Genomic DNA, 26546 nt, shown 5'->3' on the forward strand with positions numbered 1-26546 from the left:
AGATGAAAATACACAAAATGCTTATATCTATAGGAATCCTTGGGTTATTCTATATTCAACAGAACAAAAGGAACAACAATGATAAGAAATTGCAATTAAGCTTGAGTGATTAGAAGAACATAGTGCCATTAGCAGCTGAATTGAGGGCAGAGAATGTCCCAGTACATATTCTAAAGAAATTAGGAGTGGCCCCATAAAGACAATTAAATGGAAGTGAAGAGGGAAATGAGTTTTATCTGGGACTCGTTGAGATTCAAGGTTTGTGAAACAAAAAAAGCAGTTAGAAAAAGTGTAGATTTGGCACCCACAGAAAAATTAGGGGTAAAAAGTTAAGATTTTTAAAGTCATCCATGAAAGATGGTATTTGAAACCAAGGGAATAAATAAGTTATCATTGTGGGAAGTAAAAAGATAGACAAAGAAGCTGACTCATTCTCGGAGCATGCCTATACATGGAAGGGGACTTGGAAAAAAGGAGAGCCTCAAGTGACAGCCAGACAGTGAGAGAAATAGAAAAACCAGAGGCTTCCAAAGTCATGGAGGCAGAGAGAGGTTTTCAGAAGGTAGGTTTCTCTAGTATATACTGCTGAGAGACATAAAGGGGCTCAGAGGGTCATTAGTGACTCTAGAGTCACAGGAGTGTTGGCTCCATGAGGGATGGGACATGCCCTTCCTAGTCATGTTTCCAATGCTCAGCACTGGTGACACAGAGAAGAGCAACAAGCATTGCTGGAATAAAGTTGAACAGCTGACCTGGAAGCTTGATTGCAATGAGTTAATAATAAACCACGATTATAGTTTAAAGTTTAGTGACTCAATACAACTTTGTAAAAGAAAGTTAAAAAAAAAAACTACCAGTGTACACTCCGTTAACCTCATTACATGATTCTACAGAGGAAGCACTTTTCTACTTTCAGATAACTGAAACTCGAGGCCAGGGACAAGAGGCTATTCCTCAAATCTTCTAGGTCATACTTCTCTGAATGCAGCCATAGCAAAACTGTAAAACTTTCTGCTTTAGTTTCTATAAATTTATTAGGTTGACATAAACTTGCTTACAAAGGTCTTGAAAATATCTAGAAGATGGAAAATACTTAAAATACTTAAAAGGCAAACGCTGTTTCCATGGAAACTTTTTTAAAATTATGCTTTACCACCTGTTTTGGCAAGATTAAAAGTGGGCCTATGAATTTCATTACCTAGAAAAAGTTTCCAGATCAAGAAAATATTTTTTTATATCCCAATATAAAACCTCTAAGGTCTACAAAATAATCACCCTAAATCTATTTTCTATACAGACAGGGATTAACACATCATTCACAAACTGTACTTTAAAAAGAGGATACTAATAACTAAAACTAATATCTTTTGAGTGCTGAGGGATTTACATGCATTATCTAATCTTCACAACAGCTCAATGAGATAAAACACTCATGCATTTCATAACAGCTCCATGAGATAAAATGCTAATTAATGTTCAAATTACATGTGAGGTAACTGAGGTTTAGATGGGCCAATTTTCTCAAACTCACACAAAGACTAAGCAGAAGAGCTAAGATTTATAGAATAATATCATAGATCTCATAATGATCCATTTTCATGGTTGTATGATATTCTATTGGATCGCTCCCATTTAAAATTAAATAAATTTGACTTATTTAAAATTAGACTTTTTAAAATAGGAAATCATGGAATAGGTAGCCAATCTGCAAAGGGAGCAGTTCACAGGTTCCTAAAGATCTTTTAATACTAATGGACCCACCTGCCCAATTCACCTAAATGAGGGTGGCCAATGCCACTCACTGCTGCAAAAATAAGGAATGACAGGAGACGAATGAGTAAAATCCGACTCCCATCTAAGTCCCACTGGATTCAAGCACTAGAGACTTCCTAATTAATGGTGTCCCTTCCTCTTCTTCTACCTTCACTAGTCTGTTTTTCCAGGAAAATGGTGGTGGGATGAATATGTCTTAGACCAGATTCCTTAGAAAACAGCTTAAGGCCATGCTTCTAATGCCAGTACCTTACAGCAATTCCAGGGAAGCCAGAGTGAGGGGAAAAGAGTAACAAAGCACGGAAAGCAAATACAAGATGGAGTGGGACTAGCTGGCCACGGCTTCACATAAAATATAGCTTGTTGCCTGGTCATCTAAGAAAGGCTATTAGGGACTCTGTATCTCAAAACCTTCCATTGGTGCTAGGAGAGGAAATGTATTTGGCAGCTCCCATCTGTTTTTGTTCCCCTTTGGTCAGAGTTCACCAAATAGTGACCCAACTTCCCCAATGTTGGGGTACATCTTCTGGCTCCTGCTGGATTAGACAGGGAGGACAGATTCCACACCTTTCAGTGTGTTGCTTCATCTGAACCCAGAAATGGTAGGAGGTCCCTTAGCAGTAGTCTCAGGTGGCTGAATGGTTCAGACCAGCAAAGTTGGTCACCATGTCAATACAGAGTTGGTGGGGCTAAGAGGGTTGGAGATAGGGTGCCTAAGGGTCAGCCAATATAGGAGGCTTATATATGGATAGAAATCCATAAAGGCATGCAATCTCACATGCACAAGAAATAGAAGAGATGACCTAATAGGTCTTGCTGGACTTGCCATTATTTGTGCTCACAGAGTTTCTACAGGTTATTAGAATTCTGACTGTGACAGAATATCACCCATTCATTTCTTCATTCATTGAATAAGCATTTGTTTAATATCTTCTGCTGTAGATATTATCTAGTGAAATTCTAGGGATAGAGGAGTCTAAGACCCAGCATTTCAAACTGGCAGTATGGTGTCCATAAGAACAAACATAATAATACAATATGGTCAATTAAAAGGTGTGATTTTGGGGCTGGGGCTGTAGCTCAGTGGTAAAGTGCTTGCCTAGAAAGTGTGAGGCACTGGGTTCGATCCTCAGTACCACATAAAAATAAATAAAGATATTGTATGTTCATCTACAACTAAACAGATTTTTTTAAAAAAAGGTGTCATTTTACTAAGCCATATTTAAACAGTCATGATAACAGGCAAAATCACTGTTTCCTATGCAAATGTATATAACAGATATTCCCGATCCTTAGGTCCATCTCCAGACCTTCTGCCTAATCTATATTAAAACATCAGGGATGAAATACCATGTCTGTAGATAAGAGTAAGACATGGTATGAAGGGAAGCTGAGGCTCAGAAAGGAGGCTGGAGTTCACAGAAGCCCTAAGATTCAGCCTTAATGTTAGGAATAGATGATACAGAGATGGCCTAAGGTATCTGTTTTGTACATGTCTTAGAAATCTGAAGTGTAATAGTTTCTTATAAGGCCCCCACTCAAAACAGCGGCATTAAAATTTAATAGGCTCACACTGAGCCTAAGAGACAAATGAAAGCATGTCATTTTTCTGAACCACAAGTAATTCAGTGTGATGAAGCAATGAGCCAGAAGAAGAGCTATCAGGCAAGAGGCAGAAAAGACCAGAAGGAGACAGGTCAAGCAAAGCCTTGTAGGCTGGGCTAAGAAAGTTGTTTCATCACAGAGGCAAGGAGTCCAACTAAACAACTGAGCTGGCAATAGAGATCAACTAAACATGATTTGCTTTACATTTAGAGATCATTCTGGAAGCAATGAGGAAGATGAATTAGAAGGTAGGAAAATGAGCTTGTAATTATAGTCATTAGGCACTGCAAGATGAGGGATAGAGAAATGTTTTTACAGCTATTTAGGATGTAAGATCAACAAGATATGAGGATAAAGTCTCTTTGGGGCTCATTCAGATTGAAGAAGTAATTACATGGTAGGTGAATAAATAAGACCCTTGGAAAACTGGATCAATTTTGTACTATTCATCATGACAAGAACTTAGAAGGAAGAACAATTCAAGAGTGGTAGTGATGGGATGAGTTCAGTGTTAAATCCAGAGCATTTGATGGGCCTATACAACAATCATTGAGGTGTCTGTTAAATAGGCAGGTCTAGAGCTCAGAAGAAAGATGAGCATTGCTAATTCAATGTAAGAGGTCACAGAAAAAAGGGAGTTTCAATTAAGTCACCTAGAGAATAATATGAGTAAAATAAAAATCAAGGTTGGAACCTTAGGGAAGGCTAATATTTGTGTATCAGGCACAAGATAAGCAACTACTTGGGAATTCTCTTATCACCTTTTTTGAGGCCTGGGTCAAATTCAACTTCAACATTGTGGTGAAAAAACACGGTTCTCTTACAACTCAGAGGAAGACCAAGTAAAAGAGATATCTGTGTTCACTCCAGCTGGTTGAGCTTTAGGTAATACTGAATTAAGGGAGTACAAGAACAATACTGAATTAAGAGAGGGGTAAGCAGGAGGCATGAGGATCACAGGGGTTGGAGATTTCTGTGTCTCCGCCTTTCCAGCATTTGAAAAAGTGCACCTCCTTTACCTTCTATAGGACAGGTTTCTATGGGTGTGCCAAGGTGCTTCACACACCTGCACTGCTACTTCTACTACATGCATGTGTCCCTCACGAGGAACAGTGATCTAGTTAGGACCAAGACTAAGTTAAATAATGCAAACTTGAAGGCCTCTCCCTGGAACTGATTCTTTTCCTCCTTTCCTTCCTTTCTACCCTCCTTCCTTCCTTCCTTTCTTTTTTTTTTTTTAATTATAGCTTGCTGCATCTCTTTTGAGTTTTAATTTAAGCCACAGACTCCTTTTTAAAGTATTTTTTTAGTTGTAGATGGACAAATATCTTCATTTTATTTATTTATCTTATGTGGTGCTGAGGATTGAACCCAGTGCCTCACACATGAGAGGGAGTGATGTACCACTGAGCCACAACCCCAGCCCAGCCACAGATTCTTGTGTCTGGAAAAGTGATATACATGTAACATCATTTGCAATTTAAGGTGCTTCACAAAGTCCATACAAAAACCCCCTAGGGATCTATGGACTCCCTGTTAAAAGCTCCCACCGCAGAACAATTTATCTGCTCAACTCACTTTCAGACTTTTCAAAACCAAAAGCATTCGAGAGGAGAATAGAAGGAAGCCAGGCACTGTGGCTTCTACTGACCCTGAACTGATAATTCCTTATTTCCGTTTTCATTAATGTGGAGGATATCGCCTTTCCTTTTCTGAGAATCCTTCCCCTCCCTCCTCCCTCTTCCCCCAACAAACCAGACACACAGTCATAGAACCAAAACAACCCATCCAAACACTAAAGCTCAGGCTGCAGCAGTTGGCCTTCTGGGCTGCAGCTGTGCATGGGCTGGGCTGACTGCAACGTTATCCTCATGAACCAACCCTCTCACAAACAAGACACATCCCAAGTTCTTGTCTGCTGACTGAAGGCAGGGGCACGTGGGTGTCTCCAACTGCCAAGGACAGACGCGATGAACTGGGACACACTGGGTGGGCTTGGCACAACGTGAGAGCTGAATAAGTATCTGTTGACTGAGGGCTGGCTCCAGAAGAGCAGGGCCTGGGTTTTGATATATGAAATGCACTATTAATATTCCATCCTTTTTAAAATAAATTGTAAATTAGAGAGTAGATATGTTAAGAAATGTCCCAATTGAGACAAAGAGCTCTCACATTATGAAATGTGAGCAAATGGGCACCTTTAAATGGTGACGACTCACCCATCCCACATAGTTTTTTTTCCTTTTTCCTATTCATTTTTCTAATTTCTATATAGTTTTCTTATAAAAAGAATACATTTTCACTAAAGAAAATCTGGGAAACATAGAAAAGCACAACCACTGGTATACTTCTAAAATTATATAATTTGTAAAAATTCCATTTCTGTGCACTTCAACTTCCCAGGGACACTTCCATTGTTTAAGATAAGGTGTTCCTGGTGGGGGCAGGAGAGGCTGTCACCACAGACAAATGGGGCAGGATCCAATGACCTTGTGACTCCCTAAGCTTGTACCTTAGTGGCAAAGAATTATTTATTCTATTGTTCTTTCCAAGTTGATGGAAATTTCCCTATTGATGCCTATTCTTTTACTTCCTCAACCTGAAAGACCAGAAAGAAAAACTTAATCACTACAAGGTTTTTCCTATTAATTTTTTTTCCTACTTTGATGTTTCTAATGTTTTCTTCTTTCAGTCCTCACATCACCCATGCCATCTGGAAAAAGTCTCTCTGAAACTCTGTTAGGATTTAGAAACAAACCACACCATTACATGTATTTGGTTCTGCCACCACTAATAGTAGTTTTTCTTTTGGTGGCCATCTCACTGACAGTAACTCTTGCAAAACAGAAAAGCCACAAATTCAAAGTATATCAACTATAAGTGCAAACACAGCAGACACAACAATTAGGGAATAGAGAGACAAGACTTCAGAATGTGATTCTCCCTATCCCTGAATTCTTATTTACATATTAGAGAAGGAAACTTTCTAAAAAATAGAATCCAAATAATATTATTCTGAAACAAAGTGGTTTAAATGCATTTTCCAATCAACCACAAAACTCGAATCTAAAATTGTAGGGAAAATCAGCTAGTGTATTAATTAGAAGAAAGTAACTAATTTCTTACATGGCTCATGGTGGCAAAGAGCAGGCATGAAGTTAATGGATATAATATTAAAACACTGTCATTACCAGGGATATCCCTTTCCTACCCATGTTTTGGCTTTCAGATCTCTGAATGCTCCTGCAGCTGTGATTCATGTAGTAACTTCCACAAAAATGGGCCACAGTTGATCTTTGGATGTAGTGTTTCAAATATGAAGGAAACCTAAGTGCCTGACTTGTGTGCAGAACTTATTGCAGTATCTCCCTGACCTCCCCTTTTTATTTGAATAAATAGAAGAAAAATTGGTAGCAGTATGAGTTAAATTAAAATATGGTTTTCATCTCCAGGAAAATTCAAAGGGCTTTAAAAATGTGTAAGTTGTCACTGTTCCTCAATTCCAACATGTTGAGAGAATTTTCTAATGAATAAAGGAAGAACAGATTCATCACTTTAATATAGCACTTAGGGAGCCCTCAGACCTGTGCACTAAGTTTTTTAATACCAGTTCCCATCTCACAGGTAAGGAAACTGAGTCTTGAAGGCTAAGTAACCTGCCCAAAGGTACAAAGCTAATAAGACATCAAATGGTAGCTACTCTTATTATATTAACTTTAAAGTCCATGTATTTAACCACAGCATTATAGGGTTCAAAAGATAACTATACTAAGAAAATGCCAACATCCCAAAGGGCCACATTGCATTTTATCCTGGCAAAGTGAAAGAAAGGGCAACTAGAGAACTAAAGCCAGCTTGACTTTTCCACTGGAGCTCAAATGCCACTCCTCAATCAACTATTTTCATTCCTTCGCAGCTAGAGGTCCTATCTGTAAGCCTGAGTCCACCCCAAAGATGAATTCTTGCCTTGAATTCTTACCTGACTCTGCCTGATGCCCATCTTCATGTAAATGTCTAAGAAGCCTGTCAAACTTAACATATCCAATATTGACCAACTACTCTCTCTCCCAAAATGACTGCAGCAAAAGCCTTCCCTATCCAAGATGATGACAGCTCTATCTTTCCAGTACTCCTAGCCCAAAACATCAAGTAAACCACTCTTGCCTTCTCTCTCCCTTCTTGCAGGGTTTCTCCCAGGTTTATTTTACAAAAAGGCAATTTACAATCATATGTCTGATATGATTCTTTAAAACGACTAATTGCCCTGGTACACATGGATTTCACTTGCACATGATTCATCATGAATACCCCTATAAAGGCACTCACGTGGCTGCATCTATTATGGTGTTGTCTGACCTACACACTGTGATATTCACTTATCACTTCATTTTCATGTATTATTTGATATACACCTATGTAACACTCCCTAGCTGCCAGATGCTTATGTCAAAGTCCTTTACAACTCATTTAGTTAAATAACTCCTGTAGTCTTTATAATAAGTCTATGTAAGGGGCTGGGGATGTGGCTCAAGCGATAGCGCGCTCGCCTGGCATGCGTGCGGCCCGGGTTCGATCCTCAGCACCACATACCAACAAAGATGTTGTGTCCACCGAGAACTAAAAAATAAATATTAAAAATTCTCTCTCTCTCTCTCTCTCTCTCCTCTCTCACTCTCTCTTTAAAAAAAATAAGTCTATGTAACAGGTTCTATTATTTCTTTTATAGAGAGAAAAAACTGAGAGGGAGGTTAAATAACTTACCCAAAATTTCATCATTCAAACTTGGACAGCTGATTCCCAAGTCTATTCTCTTAACCACTTCACCATGCTCTACCCATGAGACACACATTTTTTCCCTATTTTTTCCCCTGTAAGTAGAGATATATATGCATAAATGAACCTACACTTTTATCTACTTTTTTTTATGGCTAGGACCCATCCCTGTAAAGTGACTGGTCTTTTTTCATAGGTAAAAGATAACCAAATTACAGGGGACCAAAATCCCTGCTCCTGGGCTGGGGCTATAGCTCAGTGGCAGAGCACTTGCCTAGCATGTGTGAGGTACTGGGTTTAATCCTTAGCACCACATGAGCAAATAAAATAAAGTCATTCTGTCCATCTACAACTACAAAGTATTAAAAAAATCCCTGCTCCCATGAGCATTGTGCTGTGATCCAGACAGAGCATATATGATACATGACAGCAAATAATTCTGACTCTTCAGAACTGTATCCCCAAGGCCTGCTCAGGGATCAACCAGCAGCAGAGTATGTGAGCTCCAGGATCCCTGATTCTGACGGATGGCACAGCTGGAGAAGTCAGCAAATACAGAGCCTGGCTGTTGTAGACAACACCACTGCCCAAGCTAGTTAGGTTGGTGAGTGACTGAGAGTCATAATGCATTTACTCAAATAGATCACTGCTCTCTCATCTCTCTTTTTAAAGGTTGCTCTATGACAAAAATGATAAAGGAAGAGGAAATAAGAGAAAGAAGTGTGCTTCTACTAACCTACTGATAGCGTGAACCAACAGCCCCAAAATAAGGGCAGTTTCCCTCCAACAGAATCTCCAAGGGTGTGGACAGAGTGGACAGGTAGCCCCCATTAACTTTCTTTTTTTTTGATACTGGGGATTGAACTCAGGGGCACAACCACTGAGCCACATCCCCAGCCCTATTTTTGTATTTTATTTAGAGAAGGATCTCACAGAGTTGCTTAGCATCATGCTGTTGCTGAGGCTCGCTTTGAACTCTCAATCCTCCTGCCTTGGCCTCCAGAGCCACTGGGAATATTAATTATTTTAATATTCTTTTAGTTGTAGATGGACACAATACCTTTATATTATTTATTTATTTTAAATATTTTTTTAGCTACACATGGACACAATATCTTTATTTTGTTTATTCATTTTTATGTGGTGCTGAGGATCAAACTCAGTACCTCACATGTGCAAGGCAAGGACTCTGCCACTGAGCCACAACCCCAGCCCCATATTTATTTATTTTTTATGTGGTGCTGAGGATCAAACCCTGTGCCTCACACATGCTAGACGAGTACTCTACCACTAAGCCACAACCCAAGCCCCACCATTACCTCTTTAGAGCACTTCTCCTTTTGTTTCCAAATTCTATAGTGACCAAGATCACACCTAAGAGATTAACAGAGGTAGATTCAAAGCACAGCATCTCTGATAAATTACTTAATCTCAGATATAGTCTCATCTGCAAAATGAGATACCACCATTCCTGACCTTAGTGAACTGAGGTGCAAAAAACATGAGATGATGTGGCAGAGGACCTAACCACTTAGTAATACTCAATGAATGAAGCAACTGATAGTGATTTTGATAACTGTTTCCCACACCCTTCAAGTGCTCAAAGTTAGAAGTGGAGAGAAATGGAAAACAAAGAATGAAATTTAACATTTAAGCAATATATATGCTAATAAATTCACTGTCTATGGATCACCACAGCCTTATCTACTTAATCACAATATTATGATTCTTCTCTTTTAAAATACTTAATGTCATTTCATCCAGGTGATGTGTGTACACAGACCCACAGCACTAAAACCATACCTTGTTTTAGTGAGCACCAGAATTGAGTCTGAAAGAGAAAGTGTAATGATCTTTCAATTTAAAATTAATGAGAACTTTTGGGGTTATAGTTTTTCCATGGAATATAATGCTACCTGGAAAGATCCCAACTAGATGTCAGGGTCCTAAGTTCTTCTTCTCACCCTTCTTATGGAGATCTGTAAAACAACTTAAACTAGACACTACCCAAATGTCAAGGGAGATGGCATCAGTTAACATGGAAATGCCAGAGGATTCCTGCATGACTTTAAACAAGTCACTTGACCTTTCTGGGTTACTTTGGAAATGTAGAGAGACTGATCATCTGCCAGTATGACACAGTTTATGGTAGGATTGAATTTTATTTATAAACAGGTTTGACATCCTTATCTTCAAAGTGCTTTCCTATTAATAAAATGAACATGTTAAGAGGAAATCAGAGTCCAATATCACTCATCTACTAATGAATAATCTTAATGTATTAGGAGGTTATACAAACTGTTATATGCAAGAACATTCAGATTCCATGGTCAAGTGGCAATCAAGTGGGGGAAGACTTTAAGAAGTAATTAGCTCAAACTTCCCTTCTCTTATCCTAATTGATTCTTTTACTCCAGATACACTATCTTGTCAGTGAACCTGAAACAGGATTGCCCCCCAATGAAGAACCTCAGCTCACTTAGATCTATTCCCTACAAAACTAGTGCTTCTACCTAGCTAAATCCTATTTCTGCATTCAGCCCAGTACAACCTTTATGGACCTTCCCAGCCCAGCACAACCTCCAAATGATTCCCTGTCTGAATTTACAGCACTTGGTACTCTCTTTGATTACTTGCCTACTGTTGTTGTTTAACTATTAATAGTTTTGCACAAATATTATGTTGTTTCACTCTCAGAACAGAAGCTATGTCAGAAGACTGAGCATTACACTTCTGAGTTCCTTAGAACTTGTTCCTCAGGGTCCCACACTCGGAAGATGGTCAATGCCCATTCACATGAACTACCTTCCAAAGGTTTTACCAGGCCAGTAGCAAAGAGCTATTGCTAGAGACAGCATAAAGAGAGGATAGTATTTATCTAGTGATCTTATTTTTACATTTCTTACATACTAAACTACTGAATAAATGTTATACAGTGATATATGGGGGGACAATGATACTTTCTTTTGAATTAGAGATAGTGACAATTTCTTTTTCTTCTTTCTTTTTTAAACTGGGGATTGAACCCAGGGGTGCTCTACCACTGAGCTATATCACCAGCCATTTTTGTTGTTTTATTTTATATTCGCAGACAGGGTCTCACTAAAGTTGCTTAGGGACTCCTTAAGTTGCTAAGGCTGGCCTCAAACTTGCAACCCTCCTGCCCTTCTGGCTAGTTTCTCTCTCTCTCTCTCTCTCTCTCTCTCTCTCTCTCTCTCTCTCTCTCTCTCTTCCCCCCCCCCCTCTCTCTCTCTCTCGGGAGAGGGGTACTAGGGATTTAACCCAGGAGTACTTTACCACTGAGCTACATCCCCAGTCCTCTTTTAAATTTTCTTTTTTTTTAATATGTATTTTTTAGTTGTAGGTGGACACAATATCTTTATTTTAATTTTTATGTGGTGCTAAGGATCAAACCCAGTGCCTCATGCACGCCAGGCAAGTGTTCTACCCCTGAGCCACAGCCTCAGCCCCTTAAATTTTCTTTTTTGAGACAGGATGTTGCTAAGTTACAGAAGGCCTCTCTAATTTGCTGAGGCTGGCCCCAAACTTGCAATCCTCCTGTCTTGGCCTCCTGAATCATTGGGATTATAGGCATGCACCATTGTACCCAGCTTGGCTAGTTTCTTTTATTGCTCTCACTCTTTTTAGGTCTAGGGTTTTATTTGTTGCATATTTTGAAACTTTAAGCCAAGTATTCTAAAAACCTGCTACAATTCTTTATAGAGCTTACAGAGGCCAAGCCTGAAAGAGGAGAGGTAATGGCTTTTCAGAATTACCTGGAGAGGCAAACAGTTGGCCTTAGGTCTCCAGGACAGAAGTCTGATTCTAAACTTTTTCATCCACCTCTGGAGATACCCAGAACCCTCCTGAGACAGAAAAATCTCCTGTTTCAAAAAAACACTTTCAAGGTGTGATTTATCTGTCAAATCTCAATTAGAACAAGGGTCTTCTCAAATCTCATTTCATTTTACATTTTGAACCTACCATGATATTTATTATTTTAGACAAAATGAATATGCATAGAGTCTAGTTTTTCTATCTACACTCCAGTGGACCATTTTGTACTCATCTCACCTTGAAACAAATATTCTAACCCTCAAGCAAGCACTTAAGTGTTGACCCTGGAAGTATTCAATGCCTCTACATGCTGTCTTTTGGATGGACACACTACTTCTATCTGGGCCCTAGGTAGAATTCAAACTTTCATCATTGAGAAAAAATATAACAAAAAAAAAATAAAAGAAACCCTTGTTGTATCTTATTTCCTACATCATATACACCCCTTAACATATTTCTTCCTTAACAACCATTTTTTAAATGCTCTTTCATTGTGGGAGTGATGAGTCAGTTAGAATTGTTGTGCTTGCTCCACCTATTAGAATAAGCCAAATGATTTGGGATGTGTTGATCTTGGGTTAACAGGGAATTATTTGTCTAGGGAGTGGAGGGGATGGACTACAATTTGCATGACCACACAGGACAGATGTTTATTCATAAAGGTTACCTCAAGTGACACAAGCAATTTCTTGGTTGGACTGTATTAAAAGTCAGCCAAGTGTCCACCCAATGGGCAACTCAGTTCCAGAAGAAATTATGACTGGGATGACAAGAAGCATGAGAGACCGGGATTGGGATATGTGGACAGGCTTGAGTAAGAGGTCTGGAGCCACACTAAAGGGTGTGTGCTCAATGACAGGATGGAGAGGTTGGGCAGAATTACAGAGGGAGGGGACAAAGCAGCACTTGGATACTGCTTACTTCTCTGAATCTGAGCTTTTTTTGTTATTGCTGCCATTTGTTTCCTCACTAGAAAAACTGCATTTGCAATTTAATATAAATCTAGAGACTCAGTCACTTTTATAGACCCCACTGCTAATGGACAGAGCCAACATTGAGCAAAATTGCTACATGGAGAATGCTAGAACCTTCCAGCCTTTTTCTTCCTTCCATTGGGACCCTTCCATTTGGGTCTTTCTCTCAACCACATCTTATTTTCTACCTTCAGTGGTTTTCAAAGTGTGGTCATTGGACCAGCAGCATCAGTATCACCTAAGCACTGGTCAGAAATGCTAATTCTCAGGCTCCACCCAAACTGATCAGTAAAGAAACTCTGTGATGGGACGACGGGATCAGCAATCTATTTTTCTCAAACCTTCCCTAATTCTGATGAACACTAAAATCTGAGAACTGCTGCTTTAAATGATTTTCAAGATAACTTAAGATTGAGAGCATGCACCTTTTAGGAGAGGACTTATAAAGAAGATAAGCCACTCAAGTGGAAATGGAAATTTTCTAGTAATGGAATTTCCTGTCACATAAAGAAAGACAGTGAGAGATTTAAGGCCACTATATTCATTCAGACTTTCACCATCCCTTCCCTTTCATCTCACCTATATCAATCTTCTCTCCATATTGCCACTAGAGATGTATGCTCAGTGGGAAAACCTGACCCTATCAAATCCCAATTTAAAACCCTTCAGTCACTGCTCCCTGCCCATAGAAAGGCCCAAGCCCCTGGCACACAACCCAAAGTCCTTCATTATCTTCCGCTGGGCCACTTCCCTGACCTTGTTTCCTTCTGTACCTTCCCACATACTCTGTCACATTTTTGCTATCTGCAGGAAGCTTACACTTCCTCATACCTCTGACATTGAGCTTGACCATGTGATTGACCTTGGCCAACGGCATGAGAGCTGAAGGGACAGCTGCCACTTCTGAGCGACTTGAAGTGTCATAGTTTTGTTCTGTCACTTTCTCTCTTTTCCTTTGCCATAATGAGATTAGCATTGTCCCAGAGAGAGGCTGTTTTATAAGCTCATAGATGAGGACAGAACTAAAACTGGCCTACTCTGGACATGCGGATCTTTGGGGGTTATTTGTTCTTTAGCCTAAGCTGACCATGGGTATTTTGGTCATTCCTCTTTCTGGATGTCTTCTCTCTTCTACTCTATCCTTTCCAATTCCACTGCAGCCCTAGTTTCACAAAAGACTTGCTCATCATTTGACACTCAGTACCTCTCAATCAGGACTTTATCTTGCCTAGGTGTAACTGATTACTCTCACTTTTAAAACCTCCTTTAGATGCTACAGATCAGTAACTATGTCCCCAGAACTAGGCTTCCCATCTATTAACACTATACTTAGAATCCACTAAAATAAGAATAAATGTGAGTCTTCACTTGACAGAGCAAAGAGATTTTGGCTCTAAGAAATGAAGCATTTTGTTCAAGTTTCCCAGCCTCAGTCAGAGCCTGAATTTTCACAGGTGGGGTCTGGCTCTGAACTTGGTAGTCTTGTCCTATGCCATATACCTCTCTCCATCCCCAGCAGTGAGTTTTCAGAACTGAGTAAAAGTCTCCTAGTAAACAATTGAAAAAAAAAAAAAAAAAACAGTTACATTAATTTGAGACTTATAAGTTTGCATCTCTCTAGAAGTGAGTTTCTGATCTCCTGACCTCTCTTTCTCTAAGTTGATGTATATATTCTAAGACACATAGAAATGACACTGTACAAGAAATTGAGCATTTTGTCTACAACCAGGTCCCAGGCTACATGGTTAGGGAAGTGTGAAAAGGAAGGCAGATGCAAATGCCATCACCCTAAAGAACCTTTAGGATGGTCCTTATGAGTTTGTCACAGGGTAGAACTCCAAGGAAGTCTGCTACATATTGATATTTTAGGTTTTTAAAAAATGAAGGAGGTCAAATGTTTAATCTTCAGATTAAACAAGGAAAGGAAAATGAAACCATGGCAAAAGACTGGACTAGATCCCCCAGGTCAGATGCAGGATTAAATGCCTGAGAGTAACAACTGCAATTTCAAGTTTCTAGGAGATGCTGGCATTTTGTTGTGTGGTGCTTTTCTTTTGTTATTCTTTCACTCATTTTAACTCTACTTATTTGTTCATGGGAACATTAGAAAGTACAAAAACCTAAAAATATCCCACCCCTAATCAGCCATACTAATGAAATATGAACATTTAACAAACTACAGGGATTTTTTTTTCATATAATATTCATACTAATTTTTTCAAGGGTTACAAAGCTTTGATTTCTAGTTGGAGGCCATTTGTCTCAACATCACAATGGAGGAGGGTTTTTTTTTTTTTTTTAAATATCCTCCTCCAAAGGATATATTACCTTTAAATGATATCATCAGTAACACTAATAATAGCATTTTTTTTTCCTTTCAAGTATAGAAAGCTATTCAGAGATCTAAATGGTTGTTGGGCCAGTTTGGACACATCTGATTTACTTTTTAAAAGTCTATCCACTTCATACAATAAAGCACTCAGTAAATGCTAAGTGCCGGCTCTCTGCTCTGTTTTTCAGACATTGGCTCCTATAATCCTCAAAGCAAGTTTAATCGGTATCGCCACTTTATAAATTAGGCGCGCGAGGCACAGGACATAAAGGGGAGAGGGAAAGAGTGAAAAGGAGAGGGAGGAAGAGAGAGAGGTGGGCAGGGGCCAGTAGCTGCATAACACTATAGTTAATGATTCACTCATAGCCCTCAGGCAGCTCCTTTCAGTAGGGGTTGCACCAGAGCGCGCATACACACACACACACACACACACACACACACACACACACACACACACGTACGTCTCATCTCCAACTCTCTTCATCTCAGCCAGAGGCGGTGTCCGGCAAATTGCTTGGCAACGCGCGCAGGAAACTCCATCCAAAGCCCCGGGTCCAGGCGGCCTCTGGGCGCTGTCCAGCGGGCAGCGTGCCTGAGGGGCCAGGCTGGGGTCCAGTCTCCCGACACCCCGAAGGTGAGGCGGAACGCCAGGGCTGGGATTCCAGGCCTGGGGTGGGGGGGTTTGGGGGAAGAGGCACCGGGCCCAGAGACACCTGTTGTCGCCTCCCCACTCTGGCCAGTGAAGCTGTCCTGGACGACCTGGGTCTCCAGGGAAGACACCTTGGCAACAAGTGCTGTGTAGGCTGCGGAGGTCACAGGGGTCTTCCCCCTACGCCTGCCCCCGCCCACCTCAGGCCGACTCACCTAAGCTCCTCTCACTCCCGGACGCCCGCGGCTTGGGGAAGTATCTCGCCTGGCGGTGGCTCGGAAGGCACTCGGGATGTGCGGAGCAGCACTGCGGCGCTAGGACCTCGCGGCCGGCCGCCCCCTGCCCGCTCCACCTGCGGGGCCCCTTTCTCCCGAGCGCCGGTGCCCCCGCCGCGGGGAGGGGCAGTTACCTGAGACGCCGTCCGCAGGGTCTCGAACGTCGACTGACAGGCGGCCGCCGCAGAGCCGGCTAGTGGGGTCCAGGGACCCAGCCGGCCGCAAGGCTCTCGCCACAGTCGCTCCTCGCCGCAGCGTAGCCGCCGGCTCCCGACTCTCGGGCGTGCTGGGCGCCCGCCGGCTCCCGGCGCCGCTCCCGCCGCTCCTGATTGGTTGGGGCGCGCGCCCAAGCTGCGCCGTGATTGGGCAGTTCGGGAGCTGGGCGGTGGGACCGACCGGGCACCGCTGGGATCTGCTCCGCGAGCCTCCTGCGCTGCCGCCTCACGTTCCTACCGCGCCTCGGGGCCCGGGTCCGGACGCTGAAAATCGGTTCTTGTCCCCTTTGGGCCGAACCGGGAGGCTAAATACCGAAAAGTGTCGCTTCGAATAAAATGGAAGTGGAGGGTAAATGGTATCGCCTTGGAGGACCACCCACACCCCCGGGAGGCTGGGGGATTGGGGACTTCCAAGGTTCCAGTATTATTGGTCCCCTGGCCTCATTCCCACGTGAGGCTTGACTTCATGTTCATTTTGATACATTTTACTGTGCATAGGGCGTAGGTTTCAGGGCAGTAGCTTGTAAACAGTGGGCGCCAAATAGTGTTTGTGGACTTGGATTAAAATCTACACACAATCTGTATGTATTCCTACTGGAGCTCGGAAAAGGGAAGCCACTTGTCCAAGGTCCTAACCATGTCGACAAATTATTAAGAACACTGATAGGTGCTGTGAGGAGAAGTAAAAGAGCAAGATGGTGAGATTTTCATTTACAAGGAATTTAATAGCTAGGGAAATGAAGCAGATTTATAATAATTACCTATAACATTTTCATGGTGCATATTATTAGATAGGAACCGTTCCAAGTGTATAATATAAATACAGGAAACAGCTTTCTAAGGACGTCCTTATGTACTGTGAGGCATGTAGACAAGTGACTCTAGGTATGAGCATAGAGAGATTTTCATCTGAAAGACAACAACAGTCACTCCATACTGTTTGGAGAGGCACAACTGGTCCAGAAAGGGAGTGTGAGGGATGATCATTGTTCCCATCTTCCAGTCTCTTCCCCTGTAATTCTTTAGCCCTCCCAAGATTTTCACCCACTTGAACTGAATCCTTCTAAAAAATAAATCCAACTGCTATGTCACCAGGCCTTTGTTCTGCCACTCTGAAAGGCATCCCCTCTGAACACCTATAGGCAATAAGTAGAAGTAAATAACACAGCATATGAAATCATTTTTCTGCAGGTATTTCTTCCTAGTTCTATTCTATGCTAATAGAACTTGTGAGTGGAAATTTTGGATTGGTAGACAAGCACTTAAAGACTCAAGTGAAAACCAGCTTGCCCTAGTCTGAAAGTCTTGTCTTCTACCTTAGGATGAGCTTAAAAGTCATGTACTTTGAGCAGCCCAAGACCCTCGAGTTCCATTTTCTCTAGTTTATATCAATGAACAAACAATTGATTCATTTGTATTGAAAAGATGAATCAACTAGGCAATGGGTTGAGCCTCACCTAGTTGGAACACCAGAGCATAACAAGGTGGAGGCCATATGAAGACAATCCTTTCACATGCATCCCTCTTCCAGTGTCAGAAGCACAAGAAGACATCAAACCAGGAATACATAATTCTAGTTGCTGACTTTTCATAGTTGTGAGGTTTTCTTTTTTTCTTTCTTTTTACTGGGGATTGAACCCAGGATAACTCTACATTTGTATCCCCAGCCCTTTTTTATTTTTTACTAGAGACAGGGTCTTACTAAGTTGTCCAGGCTGCCCTGGACTTGTGGATCCTCCTTCCTCAGCTTTCCAAGTAGCTGGGATTACAGGTGTATGCCTTTGCTCCTGGACTCATTGCTGTGGCTTTTGCTAAAGCAGAAGTTCCATTTGAATTGATCATGCCATCATTCCAAAGGAGAACAGACAGCTTGTTTCAGCCAGAGAATGAGACTGCCCCATAACGATGTGGCACACTGCTCAATTCAGTTGCATTGCACTAAGCTCAGTCCAAGGATGATGAGTGAAAGAACAACATGGATTCCCAAGACAAACCTCTGGAATGTTCGTATGGGCACGAACTGCATGTATTTAGGTCTATCCACTGCCTTATCTAAAAAAAATTCTTTACTTAGTTCTGCCTCCTGCATCACATTTCTTCTTTTGATAACCCCTAACTCAAGCCTTCACTAACTATCCCAGCCACTGAGCAACAGCATTCTAGAGATCTGCTCTTATATGACCATCTTTTCAACTACAGAACTGTGCATTACTTAGCAATGAATCCCCAACACCTTGGCTAGTAAGTGGAACACAGCAGGTGCTCAGTAAACATGAATTATAGACTAAAAATTCTTGGCAGGCTAATAAGGTGACCTGACAGGCACTAAGGAGACTAGGCCTACACCCCTATCCTAGTCTTCAACAGGACGTCCACCAGTTCCAGAGTAGATGGACATTTGATGTAGATGATCATCCATTCAATCCAACTATGAATACTATGAGTAGGTTGTTCCTGTATGTAAAACACATTCAAGAAAAGAGAAAAATGAGATCTTTCTTATAGGTACACAAGATGAGATGGTATAGCTGATTCACAAAACTGTTTGGCAGTTCCTCAAAAAGTTAAACTTAGAGTTATCATATAACCCAGAAATTCTGACTCCTAGGTATATATCCAAGAGAAGTGGAAACGTATGCCCACTCAAAAACTTGTACATGAATATTTATTACATAATTACTCATAATAGCTGAAAAATGCAAAGAAAAAAAAGCCATGAACTGATATAGTGGAATATTACTCAGTCATTGTTTTAGTCAGCTTTTTCACTGCTGTGACTAAAGGACCTGATCAGCACAACTGTGGAGGAGGAAGAGTTTATTTGAGGGCTCACGGTTTCAGAGGTCTTAATCCATCGAAGGCTGGCTCCATTTCTCCGGGCCTGAGATGAGGCTAAAGATCCTGGCAGAGAGTACGGCAGAGAGAAGCAGCTCACATCATTGGTGATCAAGAAGCACAAAGAGATTGTTACTTTGGTTACAAAACACCAGAGTCACGCCTCCATTCCCACCTCCTCCAGCCACACCCTACCACTTAAATTACCACTCAGTTAATTCCTATCAGGGGATTAAATCATTGATTGGGTTAAGACTCTTAACCCAATCCTTTCTCCTCCGAACCTTCTTGCATTGCCTCACACATGAGCTTTTGGGGGACACCTCACATCCAAACCATGCGGGTCATAAAACTAATAAAGTTCTGATTGATACATGTTACCATGTAGATGAATCTTAAAAGCATTATGCTAAGTAAAAGAAGCCAGAAACAAAAGGACACGATGTGTATATAATTCCTTTTATCTGAAATGTCTAGAATAGGTAAATCCATAAAAACAGAAAGCCAGTTAGTGATTTGCTAGGGATAGGAAAAAGGCAAAGTAACTGCTTAATGGAGAGTAACTGCTTAATGGAAACAAGGTTTCCTTTTGAGGTGATGAAAATGTTCTGTAAGTAGAGATAATGGTTATAGTTACATAAATTTGTGAATATACTAAAAACCACTGGATTGGAAAAAACAAAATGTACACAGCCTACAACCTGAGAGTGTAGGAACTGTTACTGGGAAAGTGCTAATTAAGTACTTAGGTATGATAGCTAAAAGTATAGAAGGTGGAGGAATTTTGCTTCGTCTGTGAAAAGCAGTTAAATATGTCTCTTTCACTCTCATACTTGCACCTTCAGCAGTTCAGAGTAGATTTACTCCCTAGATCTGTGTTGTTCAACAGAACAGTCTATGGTGATGGAAATATTCTTCATCTGAGGTATTCAATATGGCAGCTACTAGGCACGTGTGGCTATTGGACATTGAAATATGGTTAGTTGCAAAACTTGAAAAAAAAATGAATTTAAAGTTGTATCAAAATTTGAATAGCCACATGTGGCTAATGGCCATCAATAATGTCACTGTAGTGTTAGCTGTTCTAGAGGACTAGGGCTACTTTAACTGGCAATTTGGAAAAACATTAGGGGGCATGGGAGAGGGAGAACCTGTGTTTTTATGTCCCACAGCCCAGCCGAACTCTGTATCTACTAGAAATCCTTCAGTAAGAGGTTACCACACCCATCCTTCTCCTTTCTATGAATTCTTAATGAATGTCAGTCTATAATTCAGGGTTTAGTTTTGTCTTTATGACAAAGTTCTGTGACTCCACAAATATTTATGGCATAGTCACTTTGTGGAACATGCTAAGATTATAGACAATGTCATCCCAAATCAAAAAGGTTGGTATTGAGGTTAGGAGGTAGATGGGACAGAAGAAATCCCTTACAAGGACCTAATTCCTTCCCTCCAACACCCACCACCCATTATTCTTCCAAGTGGGAAATCTTGCTGCTAAGATGCTGAAGTAGTGTTGAAGAATCCATATTTAGATTTCTTATTTCCAACTCAAGACTTGTAACATCCTTAAGTCTTTCAATACATCTTTGGCTCATGTTGGTATTTCCCTTCTGTGAACTTTTGTTGAACTTGAAACTAATATAATATAGAATACAATGATTTTCTAGATTTTCTAGGTATTCTCCATAACATGGTATTCCCATGGCAGGGTTCATTTGTTACATAAATTCTGCTTGAGCTCTTACTTAGTGCCACAACAGTCCTGGGTGCTGTGGATAGAAGGAATGAAGACATTCACTGGGCAACTTAAAACATGGTAAGGAGACACAAAAATAGCACTGAGTGAGTTAATTAAGTGTTTAGGACAGTGCTTGGTGCGTGGTGATGAGAATTGTTAGATGCTATAAAATCATTATTTTGAACTCATTTGAAATTCAAAATCAAGTTTGGGGACTGCAGGTATAGTTAAATGTATAGCACTTGCCAGCATGTGCAAGGCTCTGGATTCAATTCCCAGCACCACCATAACAACAAAAACCATAGTAATGATATTAAAACCAAGTCCATTCTGAAAAATCCCAATTAAGTTTTATTTTGAAGAGTCCGTATTTTAGTGATTGAAAATAAACAAATAAAAAAGAGCAGGGAGATAAAAGCCAGCTTTGTGCCTTTGCCTGAAATTCCTTTATGCTCTATAAAACCACAAAGTATTTTTCCACTCCCCTGCAGCCAGGATTCATTCTGACACACTCCTGTCCCTCACAGCAAGATACATCTCTCCTTTTTACTCATCCATTTCTGACGTCCTCAGTAAATGATTATTGAATGAAAAGGTGGAAGGAAGTAAGGGAGATGATTTTAACCTATTATAGTGTATAAAATACAAAACAGTAGTTCGTAGTGGATTAATATCCTCTCTCTCAGGCGACAAAGGAACAGAGAGTAACTTAGATAGTGCCCCTCTCAACACTAAGAGGAAAAAGCACAACATTGCACAAACAATTCAATATTTAACTAGGAAGGTTCTCTAAAGCCAGGTATTCCTGGGTTGAGAATAGTCCAATACAATAGAATGGTCCAGAATGGACTGTGGACTCTGCATGAATCCCAGTTCTGTCACTCCACAGCTATTTAACCCTGGACTCAAACATCTCTGAGCCTATTTCTTGCCTACAAAATGAGCTCATTCTAGCCTCAGAAGGGTTACTTTGATGATGAATCAAGATAGTAGTGGAATGCTTAGGATTGGAAAATGCTTAATGTTTGCTAAGTAAATAAAAAGAGCTTTTTATAAAAGTACTATTGTTGCAGAAAGCTCTTGTCCGATGCTCATCGTTATCAGTGGACCATCCCCAAATTGTCACGAGGCCGCCTACACAGCTTCTCTGACTCTCAATCCAGAATTGAACTGCAACCAAGAAGCCTGGGAGGCAGGGACTTGGCACATCCCAACCACAAGCCCTTCTCTCCAGCTGGCACAGAAACGCTCCACATTTGCAGCTTCCACAGCAATTACGAGAACCTACACCCTTTTATTGTTTTTATTTTCCTAACGATGGAGTAATCACATGATTTCAACAGGAAAAACAGCTTTTGAATTGGAGACAGTGTGGATCCAGCCATAGACTTTCTGATCCCCATGTATAAGCCCCTGAAGAGAAAAGACATTTGAAGCTGGCAAGATGGGGTAGGGGGCCACCCAGATGAGAAACATGGCCAGTACAGGCTCATACTAGGCTGGCCAACTGAACAGGTTGTGTTTCAGGATTACACACAGTAATGATCCTCTCAAAATAGGAGCTCACATTCACTGAGTGCTAAGGATTAAGTGCTCCAGGGGCATCATCAAACAATAATTTAAGAGGAAAGTTTTATTATTTTCATTATATCAATAAGGCAAATGCATCTCAGAGAAGTGAAGGATCTAGCTAGCATTTTACCCGGTCTGCAAGCCCCCAGCACAGAGCCAGTGTGTTCATCCCCACCCCCAGTGGCTAAAGCAGCAGTGTTTTCATTCCCAAAACGCAGGAAAATCGGGGGATCTTGCTGGAACACAGATCCTGATTCTCTAGGGCTAGGGTAGAGCCTGAGATTTTGCATTTCCAACAAGCTTCTAGGTAAGGCTGAGGGTCCCCGGACTTAGGTTGCAGAGGTTAGATGGGAGGGCTTAACTATGACTGCACTTTTATTATTATTATTATTATTATTATTTATTTATTTTTTATTGGTTGTTCACAACATTACAAAGCTCTTGACATATCATATTTCATACATTAGATTGAAGTGGGTTATGAACTCCCAATTTTACCCCAAATGCAGATTGCAGAATCACGTCGATTACACATCCACATTTTTACATACTGCCATATTGGTGACTGTTGTATTCTGCTACCTTTCCTATCCCCTACTATCCCCCCTCCCCTTCCCTCACATCTTCTCTCTCTACCCCATCTACTGTAATTCATTTCTCTCCTTGTTAATTTTCCCATTCCCCTCACAATCTCTTATATGTAATTTTGTATAGCAATGAGGATCTCCCTTCATTTCCATGCAATTTACCTTTTCTCTCTCTTTCCCTCCCATCTCATGTCTCTGTTTAAAGTTAATCTTTTCTTCCTGCTCTTCCTCCCTACTCTGTTCATAGTTGCTCTCATTATATCAAAGAAGACATTTGGTATTTGTTTTTTAGGGATTGGCTAGCTTCACTAAGCATAATCTGCTCTAGTGCCATCCATTTCCCTTCAAATTCTATCATTTTGTCATTTTTTATTGCTGGGTAGTACTCCATTGTGTATAGATGCCACATTTTTTTTTATCCATTCATCTATTGAAGGGCATCTGGGTTGGTTCCACAGTCTAGCTATTGTGAATTGTGCTGCTATGAACATCGATGTGGCAGTATCCCTGTAGCATGCTCTTTTAAGGTCTTCAGGGAATAGTCCAAGAAGGGCAATAGCAGGGTCAAATGGTGGTTCCATTCCCAGCTTTCCCAGGAATCTCCATACTGCTTTCCAAATTGGCCGCACCAATTTGCAGTCCCACCAACAATGTACAAGTGTACCCTTTTCTCCACATCCTCGCCAGCACTTGTTGTTGTTTGACTTCATAGTGGCTGCCAATCTTACTGGAGTGAAATGGTATCTTAGGGTGGTTTTGATTTGCATTTCTCTGACTGCTAGAGATGGAGAGCATTTTTTCATGTACTTGTTGATTGATTGTATATCCTCCTCTGAGAAGTGTCTGTTCAGGTCCTTAGCCCATTTGTTGATTGGGTTATTTGTTATCTTGTTGTCTAATTTTTTGAGTTCTTTGTATACTCTGGATATTAGGGCTCTATCTGAAGTGTGAGGAGTAAAAATTTGTTCCCAGGATGTAGGCTCCCTATTTACCTCTCTTATTGTTTCTCTTGCTGAGAAAAAACTTTTTAGTTTAAGTAAATCCCATTTGTTGATTCTTGTTATTAACTCTTGTGCTATGGGTGTCCTATTAAGGAACTTGGAGCCCAACCTCACAATATGTAGATCGGAGCCAACTTTTTCTTCTATCAGACGCAGAGTCTCTGATTTGATATCAAGTTCCTTGATCCATTTTGAGTTAACTTTTGTGCATGGCGAGAGAAAGGGATTCAGTTTCATTTTGTTGCATATGGATTTCCAGTTTTCCCAACACCATTTGTTGAAGATGCTATAAGAACCATATGATCATCTCGATAGACGCAGAGAAAGCATTCGACAAAGTACAGCATCCCTTTATGTTCAAAACATTAGAAAAACTAGGGATAACAGGAACTTACCTTGACATTGTAAAAGCTATCTATGCTAAGCCTCAGGCTAGCATCATTCTGAATGGACAAAAGTTGAAGGCATTCCCTCTAAAATCTGGAACAAGACAGGGATGCCCTCTCTCACCACTTCTATTTAATTTAGTCCTTGAAATACTAGCCAGAGCAATTAGACAGACAAAAGAAATTAAAGGCATAAAAATAGGAAAAGAACAACTTAAATTATCACTATTTGCGGACGACATGATTCTATACCTAGAAGACCCAAAAGGGTCTACAAAGAAACTACTAGAACTAATAAATGAATTCAGCAAAGTGGCAGGATATAAAATCAACACGCATAAATCAAAGGCATTTCTGTATATCAGCGACAAAACTTCTGAAACGGAAATGAGGAAAAAACACTCCATTCACAATATCCTCAAAAAAAAAATAAAATACTTGGGAATCGACCTAACAAAAGAGGTGAAAGATTTATACAATGAAAACTACAGAAACCTAAAGAGAGAAGTAGAAGAAGATCTTAGAAGATGGAAAAATATACCCTGTTCATGGATAGGCAGAACTAACATTATCAAAATGACGATATTACCAAAAGTTCTCTATAGGTTTAATGCAACACCAATCAAAATCCCAATGGCATTTCTTGTAGAAATAGATAAAGCAATCATGAAATTCATATGGAAAAATAAAAGACCCAGAATAGCAAAAGCAATTCTAAGTAGGAAGTGTGAATCAGGCGGGTATAGCAATACCAGATTTCAAACTATGTTACAGAGCAATAGTGACAAAAACAGCATGGTACTGGTACCAAAACAGGCGGGTGGACCAATGGTATAGAATAGAGGACACAGAGACTAATCCACAAAGTTACAACTATCTTATATTTGATAAAGGGGCTAAAAGCATGCAATGGAGGAAGGATAGCATCTTCAACAAATGGTGTTATGACTGCACTTTTAAATCTCTTGGGAGCTGTCAAAAATGCTGATGCCTGGGCCTGGGCTCAGAAGTGATCCTATTCGTCTGGTGTTATAGTTCCAGCCCAGCATTTCCAAAGCTTTCCCAGTGAATGAATGTGCAGCCAGGGTTGAGACTTGGGTTTTGGAGCAAGTACTATCTACCGTCCCCTGAGGATACCCTGTGACCCTGAGCTTCCCTTTCCCAGCCCCAGAGGCCTCTGTGGTTGGCCTTCCAGGACACCATTGAAAGAGGCCTCTCCCAGCAAACTCCCAGCCTGGAAGAGGTCAGAGACACCACCTGTTTCCTTGAAATAGTTTGCAGCTGTGCTGGATGACCTCATAGTTCTGGCTATGTGGCTGGCCAAGCCATGGTCTGGAAAGCTTTCTTCCCAAATTGGTGCTCCCCCTGCATCAGGGACTGTAGAGGGAGGAGCTGCAGGCTGACTGGGGCTCCTGAGAGGGACCATGGTTCCAGCCCTGTACTGAGGTATTGCCTCTGGGCTGGTGGCCCTGGCTGTGAGTGAAAATGACAGCCCTGCTCACCCTCCCCCAAACCCTTGGGAACTGATGAAATCACAAATCCTCCCTTAAATATGTGTAAGCAAACCCTTAAGTATGCAAGTAAAAATGGAAAGTGCACCTTTTCTTCCCCTTAGAATTCCCAGAGGCAAGAGCAGCTGAGCTAGCATCCTTCCAGAACTTTTTCTACACAAATATGCATATGTGTATTTCTACACATACATACATACATATGTCATTATGTCTTATCAACAAAAATGCATCATGGAATATTATTTCAGTTGCTATCTTGGATATCATTTCCGTATAGTTACATATTTTTTCAATTATTTAGTATCTCTCAAACTTCTCTGAAAACCAGAATCTTAGGGGCATTTTGCAAACTTAGACATTGACAAGTCTCATCTCAGATCTGCTGAATGAGAATTTCTCAAGGTGTATGTGGGGGTGGGAGTGGGGGCAGGGGTTGTTAGAAATCTTTTCACTTTTTATAAATATCTTAGGTGATCCTTA

At 40.8% G+C, this 26546-nt stretch overlaps 1 protein-coding gene and 1 pseudogene across 15 annotated transcripts in view; both read right to left on the reverse strand.

Moving 5' to 3' along the window:
* Positions 1–26546, reverse strand: part of LOC308648301 (high mobility group protein B1-like) — a 311195-nt pseudogene that overhangs the window by 136600 nt on the left and 148049 nt on the right. The gene's annotated exons all lie outside the window — the stretch shown is intronic.
* STON2 (stonin 2) overlaps positions 1–26546 on the reverse strand; it is a 1178066-nt gene that overhangs the window by 124271 nt on the left and 1027249 nt on the right. For 8 of the 14 annotated variants that reach the window (XM_081291508.1, XM_081291506.1, XM_081291505.1 and 5 more), the window contains exon 1: positions 16353–16533. The exons of 1 other annotated variant lie outside the window; for it this stretch is intronic. The gene's annotated coding sequence lies outside the window, so the exon portion shown is untranslated. Of the gene's footprint in view, positions 1–15755; positions 16534–26546 lie in introns of those variants that run through there. 5 more of the 14 variants (XM_081291514.1, XM_081291513.1, XM_081291511.1 and 2 more) reach the window with 5 other exon arrangements.

The sequence above is a fragment of the Spermophilus citellus genome (genome assembly GCF_964194105.1).
Source record: "Spermophilus citellus genome assembly, chromosome: 4".
In the NCBI taxonomy this organism is placed as follows: domain Eukaryota; kingdom Metazoa; phylum Chordata; class Mammalia; order Rodentia; family Sciuridae; genus Spermophilus; species Spermophilus citellus.